The sequence below is a fragment of the Phyllostomus discolor genome, chromosome 15, assembly GCF_004126475.2.
Source record: "Phyllostomus discolor isolate MPI-MPIP mPhyDis1 chromosome 15, mPhyDis1.pri.v3, whole genome shotgun sequence".
In the NCBI taxonomy this organism is placed as follows: Eukaryota; Metazoa; Chordata; class Mammalia; order Chiroptera; family Phyllostomidae; genus Phyllostomus; species Phyllostomus discolor.
The window spans coordinates 14,624,892-14,646,895 of NC_040917.2; positions in this window are offsets into that span (position 1 = coordinate 14,624,892).

The following is a 22,004-nucleotide window of genomic DNA, read 5'->3' on the forward strand; positions in this document are numbered from 1 at the left end:
AGATCAGCTGTGTTACAGGGAGAGGCTGCTCCAGGAAGCTGGGTTCACAGCTCACAGGGGAAGGACGTGTCCCATGAGCAACAAAGAAACCTTCCTTGTTTTTAGCCACTGAGACCCAGAGCCACTTGCCACTGTAGCGTGCCTAGCCCAGCTTGATCTGATGGATACATCTGCCATTCAGCATCTTACAATTTCATGCAATATTTTTTTAGACTTCTCTAAAAAGGTTTATTTACTGCATGTATGTTTTTAGTGGTGGGTTCTTCATTAAAAACTATTTTTTTCTTGTAAAACTTGTATGCTATGTAGAAAAATACAGGAAAGTAAATAGAGGAAAAGAAAAATCAGCCACGAACACCTTCATTCTCGTCTGATGTCTTTTCCTGGTATTTCTTTTGGTAATTTTCTTAGATGAGAATCCATTAGAAATTTTTGGAATTGGAAGCCCCCAAGAATGTCCATACCCTATTCCCTAGACCCTGTGACTATATTACTTTAAATGTCAAAAGGGGATTTGAATGGATCTTTTGTCTATGCATGGCTTTGTGACATCATGTACAGATCATTTAGAAAAACATTGGTTCGTTGACTTACTCAGATCACCCAAAGGTTGACACATTTCATTATACAATATAAAGAACACAATAGCGTTTGTTAAAATCACCACCAATCTCACTTGAAAAATCTTTGACTACTGGGAAGCTTTGAAACTCTCCATGGCAGATACAAATAGTCTAGTGTTCTCCTTTGCACTTGAAAGCTGAAATTTTAGCAACAAATGCCATTGGTTGCTTCCCTTGAAGTGGCAGAGTCACTTTGTTTATTTTCAGGAACTGTCTGCCAGATACCTCTGAATAACTTGAGGTTGTCTGTCTGCGTTTCAAGTACAAATGGCGCTCAATGGAAAAATCAGCTAGCTCAGCGTGCACCCAAATGAGATCACGTAAGTGCTTTTTCTGGCAACAACCAAGGCACTTAAGTTTGTAGCAAAAATGCTTGATGCCTACTTCCCTTGTCGTCACCCAGGACATGAAACAGAGTGCACACGCAAGAGCAGACATTAAATGGAGTTGATCGTTTCTACCACTGTGTTAAGTACATTCTCAGCTGAAACGGGCACGTTGAAAAAGTCACTAATTCGTGGCCGTGAAGAATACAGTGGCTCCCAGTCCTGTGTGGTGATGACAAAGTCTTAGTGTTCCTGTGAAGACCGTGTGCCCGCATGCACCCTCCGGGGGCTGCAGTCGCACTTCGAGAACATCTGAGCCTTTGTGCCTCAGGGTACCTCCACCTCCCTTCTGTCATTCTACGCCACAGATATGCACAGACTTAGCGTGTTGGTGTTTGTTTCTTGACACCATTTCAAGGATGTCCATGTCCTTGTCATGTTTCCAACAAGACTTATGAAACAACACATACTGCGTAGGCACTTCAGCACATGTTTTTTCTTTTGACTATCCTAGCTTCCTCTTTCTTTGTTCTTTGGTTCTGCCTGCCACTCCGGACGTGTTGGCTGATGAAGGAAAGTGGTAGCTCTCAAGCAGTTATCCCCACTGAATGAGGAATTGTGTAGGGGACCAGGGAGGGGGAAGGTGTAAGCATGTGAAAGTATTTAAATAAAGGAGGCTATTAGCCTGAGTTGGCTCTAATGCAAGCAAACCAAAACTAAGCCGGAGTCACTGCCTTTGAAGCTGAGAAAATGAAACTTAAGGACAACCAGTCAGAGACAGCTAACTTGGTTTTGCCGAATAAGTCAAACGCTTCAACTATGGCTGGTCAGATGATTTCCTTGCTTTGCTCCTGCGTGTTCTCTATCAAACCCCTTCCCTAGCTCCTCTCAGGGTGGGGGCGGGGGTTGCTCTCCGACCTTCCATTTGGTGCTACCCAATTCAAAGCAACGTATGCTCAGGTCAACTCTTGAAAGAAATGTTAACATGCCTCAGTTTACCTTTTGACATGCATCTAGGACAATGTGTCCATTCCACTACACTGTGTTTTCCTCCACAACTACATCAGAAGGCAATGTTGGATTATGATACGCTAATCAACACTTACTTTCACTGGCCTCTCAAGGTTTGTTTCTATGGTAGAAGTAGTACATATTCATTAAAGAAAAAATTTGAATTCTAAGTAGGGAAAAGGAGAAGACAGTGACTAATAGTTCTCCTTCCCAGAGATGACCAATCATAACATTTTGGTGCGTTTCTATCCCATGATTTCTTAAAATACACTGTGTGAACCATTTGGCAGCCTACTCCTCCCCACCCCCTGCCCTCACTTCTCAACACTACATTATATATTCATGTACTATTATGCAGTCTTTATAAACATTATTTGAAACAGTAGGATGATATTCCAGTGGATGGATATACCGCATTATATTTAACCATTCACTTACTATTGTACTTTTTAGATTGCTAGGGCATCGGTTTCTTTTTCTGTATTGAGAGTGATGTCATTCAGCGAAATCCACAGAAACGAAACTACTGGGTGCTTCTGAGGCATACCACCCAAGTCCTTTCTGAAAGCCTTGCATTCAGGTCTACTTCCCCACAGCTAGGTGTGAGAATGGCTTTTCCTGCCCCCGGCCATGCTCAGCTACTACCAATTTTATAACACCGCCCATCGGAAGGATTTTTAAAAAACCCAACTCTGCATTGTTATAATTTACACCCGTTACTAAGAAGTATGATTCTTTTTCTATATTTGCTTGCCATTTATATTTTCTTTGTGACCTGCCTGTGGCATCCTTAGCCTGTCTTTCAGTTTCTAGATGCCTTTCTCAATATTGTATGTGAATTTTTCATAACAGAGATAGTGGTCCCGCTTCAATATTAATGCTTGCTGCAAATATTTGCATAGCTAACAAGAAGCATCCGATGTAATCATACTGACATGGAGCAGAGATCTTGCCTGGATCGAAGTTTGTGAACGTGAGTAATCAAGAGGCATGTGCAGGGCAGGGCAGGTCTGGGCCTCCAGAGTGGCTTCCAGGTGTGACCTTTGTGCCCTGACAGACGCCCTGTGGCTCAGAGTACAGGTGCCCCCCCGGTTCCCGTTGGGCCTCCCCACTAGTCACTTTCACAGAAGACCCTCATCAGTAGTACCTGCTTTCACTGACCACAAGAAATCCCATGAGGATTTTTGCTTTAATAACAACAAAAATCAGTTACTTTACTAATGTAGGTCTTTCATAAAAGTGGAAAGCAAGCCCTGGCTGGTGTAGTTCAGTGGATTGAGTGCGGGCTGCGAACCAAAGTGTCACAGGTTCGATTCCCAGTCAGGGTACATGCATGGGTTGCAGGCCACGGCCCCCAGCAATCGCACACTGATGTTTCTCTCTCTCTCTCTCTCTTTCTCCCTCCCTTCCCTCTCTAAAAATAAATAAATAAAATCTTTTTTAAAAAGTGGGAAGCAAAACATGAACTTTTGGAAAGAAGAGACACCCGTAACATACGAGGTCTCCAGTGAGGGGGCACCTCCCCTGGTGGGGGCTGGGGAAGCATCTGGGTGGTGGAAAATCTCCGTTTTATACTGCAGGCCACTGTCCAACTAATGCGACCTTCTCCAGTTATAAATCTATGGAGTCGGGGTTTGTTTACCGTAAGCAACTCTAAACCAGAGACATCAGACTAAAAGAATGTCATTAATGAGCACTCTGCTCCTAGCAAGTACCCCGTCCTCAGTGTATTTACAAAGAGATTAGACCAGGTCACTGGCCTCCTTTCTTTCCCTGGGAGTGTCCCCTTGGTGATCGGAAAACTGACCACTGGGTTACACCGACCAGCCGTTTTGCTTCTTTCCGCTGCATTTTCCGAGGCAGCTGTTTGCATTTTAGTTTTCTTTTTCTTTTCTTTCCTTCTTTCCTTCCTTTCTTTTCTCCCTTCCTCCCTTCCTTCTTCCCTCCCTCCTTCCCTCGCTTCCTTCCTTCTTTCCTTCCTTTCTCCCTCCCTTCCTTCCTTCCTTCCCTCCTGCTTCCCTCCCTTCCTTCCTTCCTCCCTCCCTTCCTCCCTCCCTTCCTCCCTCCCTCCCTCCCTTCCTCCCTTCCTTCGCCTTCCTGATGAGTGTGAGGTGGTGTGCACTTTCGCTTTGCAAGCTTTTATGAAAAGTCTGGTGTCTCGTAGTCACAGTCTGATTTCTTCCAAATCCTAAGTAGGCGCTTTACCGTTCATCTGTATGTTTTCTTTCTCAAAATGTGCTTTCTGTCTGTGCTTGAAGTGTCACTGCGTTGGCATCTTCAGATGGGAACACATCGTAGCCAGCAGAGACATCTGTCCCCACAGAGTGGTTCAGCCAGACTTCCAGGTCCGGAAGGGTGCCTCCCTCTGTCACCACTCCTGGGTGTGTGTCCCAAAGCTGTAGGCACCCCCAGGAGAGTGGCCTTCCCAGACAGACCTCTCAGTTTGCCAGCCCGAGGTGTTTGGATATATTTGCAGGTTATATTATGTTACATGTGTGGGTCTAGTGGCAGTAGTTCAAATCTCCCGGAGACACAATGAAAAGATTCTAAAATCCGGTGATAATGGAAATACTCGTTATACACTATAGTAATGCATTCCAAAATCATGTGGAAGTTCGTAAATGCAAGAAGCACATTTTTTTCTCTTTCCACCCACAGTCAGGGATCTGAAGGAGGTGGGGCCCCCTGGGCCTCCCTCAAGGCTTTGGGTCCTGCCTCCCTGCGCGCTCGGCACCAGCCTGGGCAGCCCGGCCCTTGGCAAAGTCTGCAAAGCAGCTTCTCTCCACTAGGGGGCGGAAGGCCCCTTTGTTCAGATCGCTCGTTGAAAATCCAGGAGGCTTCTTGCTCTTTTCTGGTTGGACAGGTCTCTGGGCTCTGTTTTTTCCTCCCCCTCCCCTCCCCTCCCCTCCCCTCCCCCTCCCCTCCCCCTCCCCTCCCCCTCCCCTCCCCCTCCCCTCCCCCTCCCCTCCTCCCTTCTCCCTCCTCCCTCCTCCTCTCCCTCCCCTCCCCTCCCCCCCTCCCTTTCCCCCCTGTCTGACTTGGGTATTCAGGCCCAGAGACCCCACTGAGTCAGGGACCTTGGCCATGACCCCTCATGTGTGGCGGGGCGGGGAGTAGGGGTGTAATACCTTTGGCCTCCCCACATTCTGAGTTCTCAGGACTGAAGTAAAACTTTAAAAATAAAAGAAAAATGGCAAGGTCCAAAGGAAAACATTCCTTCCTCTACGGTACTTCCTAAAAAGTCGGACAGTGTGTGGGAGGCTCAGGAAGCCATCCTTGCTGCTCCCCCACTTGACTCTGTGACCCCCTGGTAGCGTTTGGACCATGTCAGCTTAAGAGTCACCAGTGAGAAGAGCAGGCACCCGACCCCGAGGTTCCAGGGTGTGGCCCAAGAATCTGCCGTTTTGGTCAAACCTCGTTGGATACTCAGGCAGATGGCGATCCTCCAACCACAGCTTGAGAAAGTTTTCACCGAACTTACCGGTAGGTCCTCTGGTTCCGCCCTCTTAATCTTAGAGTTCTCAAGCAACTTTCATGTTCCATGGGGGAAAGATCCACACACTTACAGATCCATAAAATTGTACATTAAAGACTCATAGAAGTATGTAGGATTCCCATAGATTTTATTATTTCAGTCAGAGACCAGTGTTTCTGCATGACCTCCAGTGTTCCCTGAGCGGGCGTGGCTTGAGGTTCTGGAATGTGGTGTCTCCCAGCAGCCCTCACCTCAACCCGAACCCCTGCTTCCCGTTCTGGACCCTCAGCCTCCTGCTGCTGAAGCTTCCAGATGGCCCTGTGCCTGGCAGCCTTCGAAACCGCTCCCATTACAGTCACGGGGCCCCTGAAGAAGTCTGGCCTCCTGGGATAGAAGACCCCAAGTGAGAGTATGGGTGGGCCTCTCCCTCCCGCACACCAGGGCTTCTGTCAACTCCAACTCCACACTCAGCAAACACACACACACACACACACACACACACGTGTGCAGCTCTAATAAGTGCTGTTCTTCTCCACACACAGTCCAGTGGCCAGAGGGTAATGAATTTGTAGGCTTTGTATGGAGCCTCCTGTTCTGAGGATGCTTGGTTAAAGTTAATGTCAAGAAGTTTAAGAATCAGCCATTACCCTCTCGTGTCTGGGAGAGCCAGGGTTAGGACATGCTGCGCAAAAGCCCACCATGAGAAGCTGATGCACAAGTGACAAGTCACTGGGAGGGGGACTCCTGACCCCTCTCAGTCTGACGCAAGGGGCACCTTTGAGAGAAACACAGCAGCACAAACTGCTGTGTCTCCAGGACACATGAGAATGAACACACGCACACACGGGACCCAGTTCCCTGATTCCTGATACTTCCGGGCTCCCAGCTTCCAGCACTTTCTTCCTCCATTCTCACACTAATTCCTGAGCCTCTGGTTAGCAGCCTCTGGCTATCCGCCTTTAGTCTGGAATTGAAATCGCAGATTAAGTCTGTCACCAGTTTGTAATTACCGGGTACTGAGCCCCCACATGACTCCAATATCAGAGGCAGCTGCTTCTGGGCTTTTCCTCTGAGAGGCCGTCCCGCACGCCCCCGATCGAGCACTAACTCACAGGCACAAATGACAGCCATCAAAGACAGCTGTTTGGCAGCACAGAGAGGTCTGGAGTTTCAGGGATGGGGGCTGACGAGTTGGCCCCGCCCTAAAGAGGGCGGGGCACCATCGTCCAGGCTCCAGACCTTGCCTGCTGGGAAACTGTCTTGTCCAGGGCTCGGTGATGCTGAGGCTCAAGGAGGCTCACAGGAGACTGATGTCTGAAGCCATCACTTACAATGAGAAATAGATCGGATACTTCTGTTCCAGCCCAATCAACGCAAGAGGCAGGGGCGGGGAATGGAGCGCCTTTCCTAGCTGGCCGCGGCTCAGAGCACGTGTAGTGGGAAGTAGGGGTCCAATGTGAACGATGGGGGTCCTGCCTGCGTTCAGTAAGAGCAGATACTCAGGTGGAGCGCCCTCCGCAGCTCCACCAGTTGCTGGTGGCCAGAGGCTGTTCTGTTTGGCCAGCGTTTCTGCCATATGGCTGAAATGTTGTGAACATCACTCTTGACAATGGGTGCACATAAACCTCCTAGAAGAGTCAGAATTTCAAGTAGCTGACAGGGCCGTCTCTTCCCTCAGCTGACTCTAAGCTCCTCATTAGACTGCAAGAGGTTCTACTCGTTGGTTGATTATCAGCAACTAGCGCACAGTAGGAGCTCAATGGCACGTGATAGGTGCTCATGATGTTGAGTTCAGTCAACCAGTGGGGCCTGGATGGGCTCTGCCCCCTCTGGCCCTGTGCTTCCCCTTCCTGGGCCTCCAGGGCTGACCACTCGGTCAACTGTGACATTCTTTCTGTGCACGCACCAGGCCGTCCTGGGCTGCACACTGTCTTTCAGGCCACCTTGCTGATTCCACAACCAGTCTTTTACCGAGCGAGAAATGCAGGCAACGTCTGCTTTTCCAGCCAGGCAGAACTGTTCGGTAAGGGTAGGAAGCGGAGGCCAAGTGCACATGAGTTCCCAATTACAGCTGCAGAGCCTCACGGCAGCCACAGGCAGCTGGTCCTCTTTAGGCCTCACGTGGCCACGGGGAGGGACCACGGTCCAGATAATGGATGGGACAAGTTCCGACTGGTTGTCAGGTGGGCTGCAGAAGGGCCCACCGGGAGAAGCGAGGGATGACTGCCCTTGTTTCCTCAAACACAGATAAGGAAGCTGCTAGAAGCCTCTTTCAGAGTCCGTTTCCCCCGGGGTAGCCAGTCCCCAGTTGCAGTCTGGGGAGAAGCCCCTGAAGGGTTCCTGACCTGTCTGGGGCTGAGAGCTGTCCTGGAGGAGGCAGCCAGCGGGGCGGGGCGGGATGGGGCGGGGGTGGGGGGGAATTGGTGCTGAGCCTTGACACACATCCCACTTCCCGGAGCTCGTGCTCAGCCTGGAACTTTGTCAGGGACGTAACAGATGGGCCTTCTTCCTTGGGTCAGTGTCAGATGATGTCAGCCTTTCCCTCCGGACGCGATCAGGATCTGTCCTTGCTCTCTCTGAGTCACTGGACAGTTGCCCCAGCGGTGTGGACACCCGTGGAGGTTCGGTGTGAGCGCCTCCGTGAGTCACATCTGACCCTGTGCCTTCACGCCTAAGGTTGCTCTGGAAACCCTGAACCAAGAATGTCGACCAGAGTATTCAATGTTACACTCAGGTTCTTGAGGATTAAGGAGCATAAAGGAAGGGTGATGGAGTGTCCATGGACATTCGGAAAGGCATAGGAATTTTAGCTGCTAGGAAATCAAATCCACGCCTCCAAATGACTCCCCCGCCTCTGGGGACAGCTGTGTGTGTCTTCTTGGGTTTTATAAGGGACAAGTATGGGAGAGTGGCATTCAGTATAGCTTCGTTTGAGGAATACTAATCCCAGGAAGCGTTTTTCCTCCCAAAAGATCAAGGAGACGTTCTCTGACGGCCATTGCCTGAAATCTACTCTGAGACATTTTTATCTCTTTGGCTTAAGGCTAACACATTTTAATCGCTAGTCTTTGGAATGATAAAACCTAAGACCTTGCCAACAATCAATAATTTAGTAATCATCCATGTAAATATTTGATCAGATCCTTTCCAACGTCCCTAAAGCAGAACAGTTTCCTAAGAAATGAATTGTTATATATATATATATTATAATGACAAGGGTGTTTTTTTAAGATTTTACTTATTTATTTTTAAAGAGGGAAGGAAGGGAGGAAGAGAGACATCAATGTGCGGTTGCTGGGGGCCGTGGCCTGCAACCCAGGCATGTGCCCTGACTGGGAATCGAACCTGTGATGCTTTGGTTTGCAGCCCATGCTCAATCCACTGAGCTACGCCAGCCAGGGCGAAGTGAATTGTTAACAGTTACAATTAATTGGGGGAAGCGAGAGTATATGAGAATGTTCACTGAGCTTTTTCCACATGGGGAAAAGCTTCTGGGCAAACAGGGAGTCCTTTCCAGAGGAAGGCTGGAAAGATGTCTTGGGCACTTTGTCCTTTTCTTAATGGCGTGTGTACTTTATTCTTTACACTAGGAAGTTCGGCCCTAGAAAGGGTTTGTTCTGGGCCTGACCCTGCCAGTTAAAAGTTCAAGTAGCATTCTGATCATAACTCAGATTACTACCCGGTGCGTTACAAAAACCAGTGGTCCATGTTAATTGCCCTTTGCTGATACGGCTGCAGTAAATTAAAATCATTGCGGATGTGGGGGCCCTGAGCGTCATCTGAACAATGACTTCTATGTAATGCTTGTTTTCCCGAGTGAACGTTCATTTCAGGCAGAATCTTGAAAGATCTCCAGCTCCAGTTCCAACCAGCCACTTGGTGTACGTAGCCAACAGGGGCGGGAGGAAGGGCTCCCTGCGTGGTGTCCCCTTGTCCCCGCAGCCACCCGGCTCACCCAGGGGGCGTGCTCTCTGTCCCATCGCATTCCTGAAGCAAGTGTCTTGCTGTTCTCACGGGCATTCCTGGCCGGCCTCCGTACCCCTCCAGAAAGCCTAAATACTATTCCCTCTCCTGCTTTCCCCAAACCATCTCTCTCCCCAAAGCTGAGTCTCAGAGCTCAGCAGTCCCAGGTGCGGCCTCCGTGTGTCCAGGTGGGGTGCATCTGGCACACAGAGCTCACGTAACGCACCCATCTCCCCAGGTCACCCCAGATCCCCCAGGACAACCCTTCTTGACACTCAGAACCCAAATGAGCAAAACATTTGCTCGGATCGGCTGCTCTGCGGGATCCTGACTTCTGGCATCACAACAACCCGGAGCGATCTGTAACGGTCACCCCCTTAGACTTCCCCAACGCTGGCACCAGTTTAATTCCAAGACGGTCTAACACGGAGTGACCCGCACCGTCCGCTGTTGCCGCTTGGAGGTGGCCCCAGCCCTTCCTGCACCCCAGGAAGCAGGATGTGCTCTTGCTCCCCAATAATCTATGCAATACCAAGAATCACCCACTCGACACTCTGCAAACGATAGCGAAGGTTCCTAAGTACAATCACAGCAGGGGGAACGTGGTAACCTTCACGTGTATCCTGCTTTGGAACGAACAAAACATCCCCTTTAGCCCTTTGCTTCCTTTCCCACCCCGAAGGAATTTGCTATTGTTTGTAAATATAGTATGCCCCCAATACCAGCTTTATTTAACCACATTTCAAATTTTGCCTTTCTGGTCGTCCTTAACTAGGTTGGCTTTGATTTTTTTTGAACCAGCTCTACCGAGGTATAATTTACATATCATAAAATGTATTTGTTTGAAGTGTGGAATTCAATGAGTTTTGACAAAGGCAGGAGCCTATTGAACTACTGACATGCTCAAAATACAGAATATTGTCCATGACCCCAAAAGGTGTCCTACTGTGAACCCCCCCCCCCCCACCCCTAGCTCTAGGCAACCACTGACCTGCTTTCTGTCACTACAGCTGAGTTCGGAAGGGCTTTGATTTTAATGAGAATGCACTGTACTCAGGTTGAGTACACAGTTCTGTGCAGAGGTCTGCGTGTTTCTGCTTGAGGCCTTGCAAAAGGCCCACATGAAACAATTTTAACAAAGATGCAATCCGTGTGTTATCTGAGCCACACGCGTTCAGCCCCTTTGTTGACTTCATTCCTTACGTCAGTGTGGTAAGTTGCTTTCAAGTTTTGAGCCAATAATTCCTCCCCTCCCTATGGCCACACGCCACTCCTCCCACAAGCGGTGGGGGTCTCTCTCCCTTCTCCTTGAAATGAGAGTGTCTTTGTGACTCCATTTGACCAAAAGAAAGTGGAGGAAGAGATACTCCGGCAGTCCCAGGGCCAGAATGCCCAGCAGAGCCCAAGCAGCCCACAGAACCATGAAAAATCCCGAGTCTTTATGGTTTAAGCTAAGTTCTGGGGTGGTTTGCTATACAGCGAATGCCATCAGGAACACTGATGGCTGGTGATGTCCTCATAAAAACACGAAGCAACATCAGCGGAGGGAAAGGATGACCGGTGTCACGACACTGCGAAGCACGGTGGGCGCCTTTGTGGACTCCCAGGGGCCGTGCATCAAACTTGCTCCGACCAGAGGAACCGGAACCCAGGGTTCAGGTGCAGACCTACGGGGGCCTTCTCGGGGGCTCTTGGAAATTCTATGTGGGGGTCAGATCGAGGAAAAAGGGGGCCACAGGCCCTCTGTATTCCCCTTCTCCCCCGCGGCTTTCAAAGGGAGAGTCTCACAGGATGGGAGGAGTCATAGCTGAAGAATGTGAATCTCTATGGAGACCTATGACACTTGATGAGGTTAAGAGCTTCTCAGAGCCAAGTCTCCTTAGGAAGACCCAGATAAGAAACGATGCAGGAATTCTCACAATCAAGTCCTGGCATGGTCTGTAGCATGCGGTAGTCACTCAAGAACGTGTTTGTTGAATCAGTGTATGACAAGTTACCTGAGTTATATCCTATACTCGACAAGCCCATTAGAATCGGGGAATCTAAGGCGGGTACTAAGGCACAGACAATCCATTCGGACGGTTCCTGGGGCATCGTCACACATTCTAGACCAGAGAGAGCCAGAGGAAGTTGAACCTGAGGACAAATTATTTAGCTTATTGTACATTTGGCCTTCACCTACCATCGAACCACAGACTGGGGTGAGCTGAGGACATCGACACAAGCTGATCACTTGCCCTTTCTTCTCTGGGAGACCCAATCATCTCCAACCAAATCTCCGGGTCATGGAAAAAAAAGATCTCCTCCAGCAGTAACTCATTTGAATTGGGGAGGACGCCTAATGGGATGTATGCAAATCATTGTTCTCAATGTTTGAATAACCAGGTGGTGAAAACAAGGGCCCGGTGCTTCCTGATAAATACAGGCAGCGAGCGGCCGGCAGAGGCTGTTTCGAGTTGGACGTGGCGAGCAACAACAGCAGAACCACTCCACCTGAAGTCCCCGCTAGCCGGGGAGCCCCCGAGAAGGACAGGGGGCAAAAGGAATTTCCTATAATTGGGCCAGAAAGATGCCTCCCCTTCCAGCTTAACTTTTCAGTTTTGCAATAGCTCCCAGCACACCTTTGGGGTCTCTGTGCTCCCGCGGCGTGCATGGAGGCGGGTTTCCCTAGTGCCACCTCTCACAAAGCCGAGGAGGAGGACGTGGCCGCCCCGGAGTGTGCCTGCGGTAAAGGCCACGGGTGAGTGGCAGCGACAAGGAAAGCCACGAGGCAGGCCAGCAGTACACGTGGGAGCAGTGAGAGGAGGCGTCCAAGAGGCCAGGTTCTCACTAGCTGAATCGATCTGGGTCTCTCTGAATAAATCAAAAGGACTGACCCTCTGCTTACGCAAAGTCTCAGCTGCACGCCGGCGTTTTGAATGTCGCACAAACGGAAAGCCGGGCGACTGCTGGTACCAGCTCCGTCTGTAGCTGGGAGGCGGCCACACCCGCTGGCATCTGACTGAGTAGGAAAAAGGCCCCAGGGTGTCCTGCGCCGAGGACACCAGGTGACTGCACAGAGTCCACGCCAGCCAGGAGACACCAGCAGGTGCAGGGCCAAGGGGAAGTGCGCAAGCTTGGACGGGTTTCCTGCCTGGACGGAGCGTCCGGCTGAGTCACCCTTCCCTGCACCCGGGGGACCGGTGACAAACATTCTGCTGTCTTGCCAGCCTTTCTTTTCCTTTTCCTTGACGCTCTCGCCTTCTCCAGGACAGCAAACTAACAGTAACGAGAATCCAGAACACTCCCTTTAATGACCTTTCCCTTAGATACCTGATGACCTAAGAAAGAGAGTCACGTGGCAAACAAACACCCCTGAAAACAAGAACCAGATCCTCAGCCAAACCAAGCTACTGTCAAGGATTTTTAAACGAAGGGGTAGGATATAATCTAGGGTAAAGGGCAAGTACAGAGCACACTCTACTCTTCAGCTTCATAGGCTGAAAAACGATACTCTTCATGTGATAACCTCAGAACACAGATCCTCAGACACATTAACAATAATATTTTATTATTAATATCTAATTCACTTGCTATTCCACATTCTTTTTGGAACGAAACAAATGAAACAAGGCAGTAATAATACTATATGTAATGGGTTTCTTTTTTTTTTTTTTACAAGTACTTTCACTTATATTATTTCTTTGGTCTTACAACAGCTATTTGAACTGCTATTCTTTTTTTTTTTTTAAGATTTTATTTACTTATTTTTAGAGAGGGAAGGGAGGGAGAGAGAGAGAGAGAAACATCAATGTGCAGTTGCTGGGGGCCGTGGCCTGCAACCCAGGCATGTGCCCCAGCTGGGAATCGAACCCGTGATACTTTGGTTCTCAGCCCGCACTCAATCCACTGAGCTATGCCAACCAAGGCTGGAACTGCTGTTCTTAAATGGGCCAGGCACAGCCTGCCTTCCCGGGTTTGTCTGAGTCTGTAGCTCAGTGCTAGGGGGACGGTCAACATCAAGGCCGTGGCAGGGTGGGTATGTGGGGCCTGATTTACCAGGGTCCCGGAGACTTTCCTGTCTTTTGCCAACCCTGTTGGCAGCTAACATTCTGAACGCGTGTTAGGGACAGTGTTTTCATCTCCGACTCGCGGGAACGCAGTCTCATTGGCCAGGGATGGTCCTCAGGCCATTATGAAGGTGAAGTTTACCTTCAGACAAGTCACAAGTTCCAGAAACCTGTTTACATGAGCTCCAGTAAAAAGAGGACACTCCTGTCAGGATACACCGGTGTGTCCAGGAACCCGAGGGCAAGCAGGACACGCACTCTCATGAGGGACTGGGACCAGCACACACACACACACGTCCCAGATGGATGTCACGTTTCTGAGTCCACAAACAGAGAGTACGGGACCCTCCCAGCACGGGAACACGGGTGGGAGTCTGGCCCTCTCGGTGTGCCAGTGGGACCCAGTGGAGTCCCCGCCCGAGAGAGGGCAGGGAGACAGACTCGATGGCCGGAAAAAATACCCTATTACACAGAGGTGGGCAAAAGTAGGTTTACAGTTGCAATGCAAACAAACAATGTGACGGCTAATAAATAATAATACAAGAGCAGACTGTTTCGCATAGTCACGACTGCAGACCTACTTTCGCCCACCCTGCATGTAGAAACTGGACGTGTAAGGAAGCCTGGCGAACGAGAAAGACTAGCCAACAAACAGTGCCGATACCGTCGAGAAGTTCACTTTCTTTATACCCCCACATGAATTCCAGAGCACTTAAAGGGTACACTTTTTTTAAAAAACACACCACACAAGCTAAAATAAAATGCCACTTAATGTTAATCCAGGTTCTAGCGAAAAGTAGGGAGGCCCTTCCAATGCCAGAAACCACGGGGGGGGGGAACGTCGTAGAAAAACCCTGACCGGCTCAACGTCTATTGAGTGCGGATCCGTGTTCAACGCTATTTCTGAGCACTTTGTCCGCCTCCCCTAATGCATCCTCCAACCTCACAAAGATGGTGTCGGTCTCACTTTTAAAGACGTGAAGGTGTTAAGATGAGCTTGCCCAGGATCACACAGCAGGTGGTAGAGCCCAGCTTTACACCTGGAACTGTCTTCCCATGGCAGGTGCCCGAACCCTCTAGGTCATGAGGTCTCCACACACGTCTAAATCGGGTCAAAGGGGCAAAGCCCATTCGCTCGCTCAGTCACTCGGCATGTGTTTATTGAGTTCCCGCTACGGGATGGACACTGCTCTTGGCCCTGGGCACAGAGGGCTGCCTCTGGCAGGCCAGGCTCTCGAACCCGTGGACCTGACGTCCTAGGCTGTAGAATCTGGACAGGGGACACACGAAGAAGAAGCACGTGAATGAAGACACAAGAGGATTTCTGAGTAGGACAACGCCGTGGAGAAGAAAACGTACGGCTATGTGATGGGTAGGGACGGGGGGTGGGGGGGAGGGCGCCTTGCACAGATGGTGTGGGTGGGGAGGGCGGGACAAGGAAGCCCGGCTGGTGGGTGGGATATGTGACGTCGGGGAACAAGAGGAATCCAGGAGGACTCCGAGTTTAGGGGCTGGGGCGATTGTAACGCTGTTTACTGAGATGGGGAAGACCAGAGGCGTAAAGCAGGTTTAGGGAGGGAAGCATAGGGCCCCATCCTGACATGTTAAAATCGAATGACCCAACAGACATCCAAATGGAGATGCGGCCTTACAACGTCTCACACCCGCCTAGCAAGTATCACAAAGCCTCAGCATCGGATGTACCAACGAGAAAACCACTCTGAGGTTCTAGATGTGCGGGCAGAGGGCAGGGAAGGCTGATTGAGAAAGGAGAGAACGTGATCGGTAAACGTAATGTAATCAGGACATGTAATCAGGAAAATACTCGGTCTCACTAGCAACCCAAGAAACGCAGCTGGAAGCACCCACGAGGCAGTGTATTTTTAACCACTGAGTTACAAAGGTATTTTAAAAATAATGGCACCCGCTGGAGCCGGCGCAGAGCCGGTCCTCGTCAGATACCCGTGGTGACATTGTCGAGCAGGACACGTATTTTGGAAAGTAATTTGGCAGGAGCCGTAAAAATCCTTGTACGTGTGGGGACCCAGTGTTTTCACGTGGGGGGTTGATCGTGTCTTTCAGAGAACACACTGTGAGCTCACACGGCGTCTGCGCCCCTGGGTCATGAACGGCGGCGATTTGAAAAGCAAACACAAAGCATCCAACAGGAGGGAAGTTGTTACAGAAATTAGGATACACCTAGTCCATCCGAGTGTGTGCCGCCATCCTCCGCGATAGCAGATCTGTGGCATCAAAGGACGTGGTAGGGAAGGCTCCTCCTGGTGGCAAGTGGACCCCAAAAGAAACAGAGGTGGCTGGGAGGCCGTACCTGCTTTGGGCCTCCCACAGGGCCCAGGCCTGGCTGAAGGGACCCTTCAGGCCTGGTGCCCGCCGCCTGGGCTCCTGGAAGGGTGGTGCCTCAGCGGCTCCAGGGACTAGCTGGAGTCTCTTAGATGCCAGAAGTGGGGGAGGGAGGGAGGAACCCCCATCCTGACAGGTCTGTGCCCATTTCTGCCTTAGGTCATGGCATTTCTGAAACAACCCCTGTGGCTGCGGTGGCCTTTTTTCTAAGATGGAGAGAGAGCCAGATTACTCAGTGCTGCTTGGGGAGGGACCCGCCCTCAGGGTTCGCCTCCGTAGGTCCTGCATTTTCCTTACCATCCTCCACTTTGCGTGGGCCTTGTCTCAAAGATACCTGAACTCACAAGCAAGGCGGTTCAAGGTCGTCTCCTGTTCAGCCACTCAGCAAGCTATTCAAATGCGTGGGGTTCCGCAGAATGTCACACGGCCACACAATCCAGCCTCTGCCACCGGTTACTAGGCAATTTCCGTGGGGACTGCTAAAGCCGGCTTGGAATGCGCTCTCCGGCCTTCAGTGGTCAGCTGGAATCAGCAGTCTTCTCAGGGGGACATTCTGTAGGAGTCAAGTGACCTGCCAGTTTTTCCATTCCCGGGAGGAGGCCCCTGCCTCCTGGGGAGCCTTTGTTGGTAGCCCAGCCTCCTGACCCCTCCTAGCAGCTGTGGCCAAGGGCAGTTCAAAAAGGAGCCAGGAAAGTAGAAACTGACCGGAGAACGTGGCCACAGGGAACGGAGATGGGAGGAGGGTCAGGGGCACTCCCCCTGCACCGCGGAAAATCAGAAATCTGGAGTCACCCCACACTCCTTCCCATGACTCTGCTGGAGAAACTACGACGTCCAAGTTAAACAGCCCTCGGGAGCCTCCCTGGACCCCGAGCGGGGCCTGGGTTGTGTTACAGGACGGCAGCACCCCTGCCAGGCCACCAGCAAGCAGGCAGAGCTGCCACGGGAGGTCAGAGCAAGCAGCACGTGGAGGAGTTCCAGGCAGCAGCAACCGTAGCAGGGCCCCCAGAATGCTCCTGCCAACCCCCACTCACCGACTCCGACCCACTTCCTGGGTGGGAGAGGCTGGGCTCACCTGCCCTGAAGTTTGGTCTCCCAGGAAGGCGATGTCTTCCCAGACCTCCTGGAGACCACCTGCCAGCACCCTCAGGCAGGCCATGACACTGAAACCTGCAGCTCATCTCAAAACACACAGGAGGTCTCGGGTCACCTTGGAAGAATCTCTCGGATACGAATTTTGAATACTGGCCATAATGCCCTCTTTGGCCCCTACCTCATTCAAACGCCCCGCACGGGGCAGGCCGCAGGAACCTCTTCCGAGGGGCCCACCGTAACTTGTCGCCCCGCTGCCCCCACAACCCTGCTCCACGGACCCGGCCACACCCATAACTCGGATCGGTGGCCCCGGCCCTGACGACAGCGGATGGAACCGAGGGGTCCCCGTGAGTATGGGCCAGGGAACCGCAGCAGGAGCTCTGGCCGCCGGGGCCTGATCAGATTCCTGCTGTGATCCCCTCCGAGCCCGGGAACTGAGGGCTTTGGCAGCGAGCGCAGGAGGCTGGCGCAGGGAGCGGCCTGCAGAGAGGACAGAGCGTCTCTGCAGGAATCTGAAGGCAGCGCCTGGCCCCCTGCCAACCCGTGGGCAGTGGCAGGGAGAAGACATTTTCTTTGAAGCCCGCCGGAGTGACAAGTGTTCTAAGACTGCGTGACAGGCTTTGTCCCAAAGCTCCCGACAAGGGGAATCCCCACCAGAGGCTCCGTCCCCAGACACGTGCGGCCTGGGCTCCTCTGTGTGCGCGCAGGTGCCAGGGGCAGCTCCAGCGGGCGGGTCTGTCTGGTTTCCTCGGACGCCAGAAGGAAGACGCTTCCAGCTGTCTCGCCTGTTCCCTCACAGGCGCCGACGGCCCCCGCGCCTTCTCCAGGGCCGAAGCCCCCACAGCCATCCTGATGCCCTTGCTGAAAGCCAGGGCAGTGAGCAGGTCCCTGCCTCGGGCGACCCGAGGCCGTGTGATCTGTTCAGCTTGGATGGGCTGGTTTTCCCCACGTGTGTCTGCACTCCGCGCTGCAACCACAGCACTGGAGGAGAAAGGCTGGTTATCAGCGACATGGACTCCCGGTCTGCACCCCACACTCAGTGCATCAGAATCCCCGGATGTAGAGCCCCGCATCTGCATCTTTAAAGCTCCCCAGGGGATTCTGATGCACGGCCCCAGGGGGAACGCCTGGACACAGGCCCCCGGATCCCAGGGAGAGGCCTAGTGGCAGCCACTCAACTTTCAGCGGTGGCAGCACCCAGGTGCTGTCCTCTCCAAACAAGGTGAGTCCCCAGAGAGGACCCTTGCGTGCAGCCACGAGGGTATGGTTCCCTCAGGGGCACACTGGATCCCAGGCAGGAGAAAGGAAGCTGACAGCATGACATTTATTTGGCACAGAAGCTGGGCTCTGGACACCCCCCAGTCTCCCCACCCCTGTGAAGATGTACATGTATATAAACGTTCCCGCAAAGCTCTTTAATCACGGAGAAGGAGGACTGAAGGGTCAGCACTTAGACAGACTTTCCACTTCGGCTGAGTAATGTCTTGTTGCTGGGTACAGACTCCCTGGTCAGAGCACCACCGCCCACCCCTCCCGGCCTCCCTGAGGCCCGTAGCAGCAGATCGTCAATACACACGAACCTTCTAAGCATCCCCTGAAAGGGAGAACTTCTACCCCCCAGCCCTCGAGGGACCCAGCAAAGAGACAAGCCTGGAGAAACCCTAATAGATGCCCATGGGCAGAGCCAGAAGAGCTCTGTCCGCCACGGACTCTGCCGCCAGGCCCAACCGCAGCACCTGACGTAGGGCGAACAGTGCTCGTCCAGTAGCTGTTAAGCGAATCAGACTTTGAACATCTTATTGCTCCTGCGGACCCAGCTTTATTGCCTTCTTCCATTTGGTTAGCGTTGGCGACCTTCCCGGCCTTCGGAATGAAGGGGTGTCCTGCAGGACAGGAGCAATACCTGCTTCTAGAGCTTTGCCCCTCATGAGGGCTCCACCCTCTTGAGACCTGGCCATTTCCCAAAGGCCCCGTCGCATTGGAGGTTCGATACGTGAATTTTAGGGGGATACAAGCGCTCAGATGAGAGCAGCTCCTTCCTGGGGTCCCTAAGCCAGTTCCCCCTCGGGAAGCCACCTCCCGCGTGCACCCGGCTGACCTTTCTAAAATCACAGATCTGGCCATGTGACCCTGTTCCCCAAACCCCCAATGGGCTCCCTCATCAGTTACAAAACGAAGCTGTGATTAGCATGGTCCCCGTCAGGTGAGAACGCAACCTTCCAGCCGAGGAGGAGGAGGAGGAGGGTCAGGACAGTGTGGTTTCTGGTTGCCGGGACTGAAATTCCCTCAGTCTGGGTGGCCTGAAAATGTAGCTCGGAAAATAGTGGTTCGTCTGAGCCCCAAGGAAGAATCAAGTTCAGCTTCCTCAGCGCACACCAATCCAGAGACTCAAACGTGTAATAGCAGCTCCCTCCCGATGGCTGGGTGTCGGACGTGACACTCACAATGCACACTGTGAGACATTGAAGCATTGCCCCACCCCACCCCTGCCTTCGGGGTGGGCAGCTGCAGCCTCGGCCTCGTCCTCTCCTTTGGTCCTTCTCTGATAACAAGGCATCATCAGCTCAGGCCCTCTGCTCTCTTGGTCCAATAGGGACCCCACAGACTCCAGGATGAAGCATCTCAATTGGAAGCCTTCTTGTGCTACTCCCTCCATATGTGTTCTCCCCGCCCCCACGTCACTGCTGGTGTGGGTATCAACAACGACGGAACTTCAAGTGTGTTGTCACCCAACTGAGTGGATCGAGAGGCGGCTCGGGGAAGACATGTCGGCCTCACCATCTCATGTACCACCCAATGCAATGGTCTGCCACTGCAGATGCTCCTGAACAACCTCAGGGGCTGGTGATTCACTCCCCTCCTGCACCTCCCGGCCCCTTGCAGCGGGGCATCCAGAGGTCACCGCTGTCCCCTGTCCAGTCTGCTCTGGATGTGGAAGTCAGCCTCCTGAGAGGTGTAAAGTAAACTGTTTTCTAATGACAGATGGCCTGGGGTGGAAACTAAAAAAGCAAGAAAAGAAAAATGACACTAGTTTTTTTCCAACGTCTTTTTTTCTTTTGGGAAAATGTCATACATAAAACAGAAGGAAGCAAGGTTGGGCCATGAAACATGTCTTCCGGGAATGCTCCCGCAGTGGCTCTGTTGAGTGGTCACGTCCTGGTCTGCCTGAACTGGATACTTACACAGTCAAGGGTGAGGAAGGGAACGCAGCCCAGGCCCCTGCAGGCCCCTGCAGCTTCTGCAGGGATGTGCTGCATGGGACTCGGCTCCCCCAGACAGAATAGGTAGCCGGCAGCCGCTTCTCCAGAGCATGTCTTCCTTCTCGGCTAACAGACATGAGTAGCTTTGCTTTTCTTGTCCTGCTTCTAACATCAAAGACAACCAGCTGGATTTTATAGTAACCTGGGTGGGTGTCCTGACCGGGCCAGCTCTGTCCCGCCCACAGCCCCTGTCCATGATCCGTCAGTCTTCGGGCCTGGCCAGACTTGCCGAAGGTAGGAATCAGCCGAGGAGCCGCCCACTGGGACAGAAAGGTGTGGGTGTTTCAGAGCCTTCTGGGCCAGCTCTGCAGCATGAGATGTTCCCGTCCCTTGACTCACTCCAGGTGCCACGTCGCAGCACCTTCTCCTTAGCCTCCCCTGGGCCCCGCCACCCGCTGCTCCATCACTTGCTCTGCGCCCTGGGGCCTGGGGGCAGGAGGGACTCTGTTATTCAGTGCCATCCTGGAGGCGGGGGCCACAGGGGTCGGTGCCCGCACACCTCACCCTGCAATCAGAGGGTAGGACTCCTCCCACCCCCCACTCTGTGTGGCTTTTTCCACCTTGCTCTGCCCTCCCAGGTTGCCACTAATTCTAATTTTAACCAAGACTATTGTTCAATCAGCACAGTATTCCACGGCATTCCTGTTCTTGCCGGCCCTCTGGGAAACGCAGAAATGAGTGCATTTGAGGACTGGTTCAGAATGTGGGCTCCGACTTGCGGGTCTCCGTGAGGCCCCCCTGTCCCTCAAGGAGCAGGGCCCTGAGGACGTTATTGAGGCAACCTGTGACCACTGAGAGAAATAGCAGAGAAGCCAAAGAATAGAGCTTACCAACAGTGACAAACTTGAGAATCAAAAACACTCAAAGACCCCACCTTGCCTAAGTACCTCCTTTTTTCACTTCCATCCATCATGGATAGAGATCTTTTAAAAACGATTTCTTCACTTCCCTGTCTTCTTAGAAGAGTTGTGCTGAAGTTAATTCAGCCTACTCTTCATGACTCAGTTGTGAGCTTTGCTGCTGGAAATACTCTGTGATCCGTTGGCATGAGCCATTCCGCCATTCAGAGCCTTTCACCGTGGCCGAAGTTGGTCCTCGTCTACTGTTGGAAGTTTTGTATCTACTTTTCTGATGAGAAAGAAAATATATTTATACAGGAAGAGGAAAATCTCCTCTCTTTCAATGTTTAGTCGCAAGTGGATATAGAACAAGAGAAGGAAGTCTGATACAGCTGTTTGTAAATCAGGGGTCAGTGTGACTCGAGCAAGAATCAGAGCCTCTCCCATGTGTGACGTTCAGGATTTCTCAGCAGAAATTTTGTGACATTTAAGCTGCTTCGAGGCCTTTTCTCACTTACTGAATCACTCGACAAATGGCTATTGAGCACCTACAAAGGGGCAGGCCTTTGGGGGCACCGTGGTTACAGCCGTGAACAGCAGAGCAAGCTCGTTGACCTCCTACACCTAGGGTGCTTACTGGCGGCTGGCTGTGGTCTGCAAGCTGAAATTGCTGAGTAACTGACTGAGTTCCAGGTAGACAATGCGACTGTTTGTGCCTTTTGTATGGGGTTCAGGGACACGTATTTAGTGCAGAAATGTGTTAGGACGTACACGTCGTCCTCACGCAGTGTGCTCCCAAGTCCCTCCAAGTCCACCCCAAGTTTTCTCCTGCCTGAGGTGCCGAAGACACAGCTGGGGGTGGAGGAGCTCAGCCATTTACAGAAAATAGAATCCTGACTTTCATTGCCATCTGTGGACAAGCGTTGGGCAGATAATTATGAGACAGATTTCAAAAAGAAAATGTCATAGTTCCCAGACTTGTTCTCTTTTTCCTTCCCTCCT